Genomic DNA, 3330 nt, shown 5'->3' with positions numbered 1-3330 from the left:
CAAATAAATAAAACAAATAAATAAATAACAGGTGCCGAATAGACGAGAGCCCGGATAAATACTTGGTTTTTTTGCGGCACTTCTTGTAGGCACGTGATTCTGGATGACCATTAAAAGAACGTTTTTGGCATAAGGTTGTGGTACCCAGCTAGCCTTTTGATTTTGCCAGGGCTTACAGAAGCTTGGCACTTCTAGCGATCAGGGCTAACAGCACTCCATGCCACTACGTTTGCCTCAATATTTAAATAAAGTATGGTTGGCCTCGGGTATCATGCACACACTTCGTTTCAGTGAATGTTGGCGCTTTTTTACTGGTTTGTTTCAGGTCGGACCTCTTCGACGACTGCAACCCTGACTGGGCCCATGGTGTCTACCCAATTGTTATTTTCAAATTCCCTGACCACCGTCCTGGAAAATAATTTAGACCACCGCTATAAAAACACAATATATTGCACAGGTAGGCATTGTGCTCAAAGCAAAATATTTTATTCAGGTACATAAAACCGCTTATGCAGTATTAAAGAAAGTAAAAGCATTGACTAGTTGTATCAGGCAGCTTGTTTCAGGGAGTTAATTTCTTCCTCAAGACGTGAAGTCTGCAACTCTGCATCGCTGAGGACCTTTTGCTTCTTTTGTTGAAGGTCCTTGACAAGAGCAGCCACTCTCTTCTTCTTCCTGTCAGCATCTCATTTATCCAATCTCTCTTGCCTCTTTCTTTGCAGCTCCTCTTTCCATCGGGCGTTGGCACCGCCAACCATTTGCATCATTCTGTTTGTAACATCAACCCCTCCAACAGCTGAAACTGTGTCATACACCACTCTTTGTGCAATCAGCGACTCTTCTTTGAGGTTTTCGACAAGGCATTCTCTGTTTACAGAAAATCCTCGTTTCACAGCTGCATTGCCATGAGACATGCAAAGAATAAGCTTGACAAACGAAAATAGCTCTTTATGGTCCCGTGAACACAACTCAAACCAGAGCGCATCTAGCCTCTGTTCCTTTCTGTCAAAGCTCCTCAATGCCACCTGTACAGAGCTCAATGAGCATACCTCAACATAGGAACGGTGGGTGCGCTCAGCTTCCAAGCCAGTTGGCCACTGGTGCTCCGTTAGCACCTCCAGTGCAGTGCACAGTTTTTTTACCACCAACCTCTGGGGACAATGCGCTAGTAGGGTCCCAGCAGCTTGCACCTCTGGTCAACTTGTATTGCAAAGGTGACCTTTCCATCACCTTTTGTGAACAGCTCTTCACGAAGGAAATACAGTCCTTTTTGAAGCTGAGGACAGTCAGCTGCGACGGTTTTGGGATCTTGCGAAGCTCATTTTTCGCAGCAAACCCAATGTCGAATGCAGCAGCAGCAACCATGTTATCTGGGTTCTCTAAGTCAATCCTAAGCAGCTTGGAGGATGTGTTGGCAGCTTGTAGGATCTCTTTCCGGACAATTCTAGCAAGCAATGACTGTAACAGGCGATCCAGATCAGGAGCAATGAAGGGCAGCATGGGCTTGTCCGTCTGAAATTCAGCCAGAAGTGGCTCGAGTTCCTCAGCAATTGACAGCATAAAAGCATATTTCACAGGCAGCATCCTGTCACCAACTGCCTTTTCAACAGTGCTGAAGCTAGCACGTGCTGGCATCTTTTTTGCTTCCTTTGAGCATTCCACATATTTCACCAAGCGTGGAATAACATCAAGCGCTCTCGAGATCACCCTGCTATTCTCGAGCCACCTTACTGCGCAGAACTTCAATGGGAACACAACACTCCCTGTGTAGTGAATGTAGTCTGCGCAATGTGCTGGCGCACAGTTGAACAGATTACAGCACCCACGAAGAAATGCTACCAGATACTAGTGCGTCGCAGAGTGGCCTGTTTTGAATGCGCCATTGACAACGTGGAGTCCACCGCTTCCAATGCCCAGGATCTGGTGAGTGATGTCCGATGCTTGAAGTTCTTCTTTGAGGGACCTCACAAACCTCAAGTTGACGTTTGGCCCGTCCACTGACACTTGCACTATCTTCGTTTGCTTAATGCCTTCTGTGGCTTTCCTAAAAGCAACAGCCAAATCTTCTGCGCAGGTGTGCCCCAAGAAACACGAAGTTAGGTAGCGCGTTTTCACAGTGGCATTAGTTTGGTCCCAGTACCTGATCAGTACATCCATCTGTTCTTTCTGAGCGACTTTGTTGAGTGACTCATCAAACGCAACCACCAGATAAGGCACGCTAGACAGGCTTGACAGCAACTTTTCTTGAAAGTATGGTCCAATACCATGACAAATGGTCTATCCCACTTTGTCTTTTCCAAGCTGCATTTTGGCGCCGTTCTCACAAGTAGGGAACATCAAAGGAAAGAGCGAGGCAGAGGCTGCCGCTGATCGAAAAGATCCATGGGTCATTATTGTGTTCAAGCACCACATGATCTCAGCCTTTGTAACTTCGTTCTTCGATTGACATCTACCCACTGACGTCTTCAGAGAAGGGTCAAGTGCTTCCGTGGCGGTAGTTGGAAGCATCGCTGCAGCACTATGACCATTAGAGCTACCTCTGAACGAAACGCCCGCTGCTGCCGCGGAAGGCGAGCCAGCATTTGTCGCAGTCTCGAAAAATGAGACGACTTGGGTCTGGGAAATGCTTTGCAGAGATTTCATAGCAGCTTGATGTTTCTTGCTCTCGACATGACTAGTGATCGCCCTCTTACCCACGTTGCTGAGGGAGAACTTCTTGCAGCACATCGTGCAGCGAGCACTATGTGGGTCATTGGGCACGGCTCTAATCCAGCTTGCATGTGGAGAGATTTCCGGGTTTGTCCAGTCTGGGTCGAAGAAATGCTCCTTCAACCTCGACTGAAGGAGCATTTCTTCGACCCAGACATAGGCACTTCCACAAATATCTTCAGTTCAGGAGAACAACACAAAGGAAATTTCAACCCGAAGACCACAATACACTTGGCAGAGACAGGTAGATCGCAGCGTTTTTTCTTCCTCCATGCTAGGGTGTCTAGAAGGGGAGGTTTGAAGAACGCGGCGCGCTGCACATAGAGAGGGGTGGCCCCCTGCGCGTTACGGTCACCAGGGCCAAACCGAGCGCTGCGGTCTGGGGCGCCGTCAGCTTTCCGGAATTCCGGAGGAGATGGCAGGGTGAAGTTTGTCACAGTGTGGTGTGAGCCGTCGTCACTGCATGCTTCAGAATTTTCAGTGTGATCTCCTGCGTGTGCTGTGCTGCGTGCTGGCAGAAATGCCGCCGACGCGAAAGAAAAAAACTCAGAGGTGGTGTTTTGTTCCCGGGTGCGATTTGGGGTACAAATCGTGTTCCGAGAAAGTATCTCTTTTCCGTGC

The 3330-nt window shown here is 48.2% G+C and overlaps 1 pseudogene; it reads right to left on the bottom strand.

Annotated features, from left to right (window-relative positions):
- Positions 1-1594: 1594 nt before the first annotated feature.
- LOC149338371 (uncharacterized) lies at positions 1595-2850 on the bottom strand (annotated as a pseudogene).
- Between the last annotated feature and the right edge of the window lie 480 nt (positions 2851-3330).

Source organism: Amblyomma mixtum, chromosome 6 (assembly GCF_055824585.1).
Source record: "Amblyomma mixtum isolate Tamu chromosome 6, ASM5582458v1, whole genome shotgun sequence".
Lineage (NCBI taxonomy): Eukaryota > Metazoa > Arthropoda > Arachnida > Ixodida > Ixodidae > Amblyomma > Amblyomma mixtum.
Note: the sequence above shows the minus strand (reverse complement) of the source record. Positions and strands in the feature narration are given on the sequence as shown.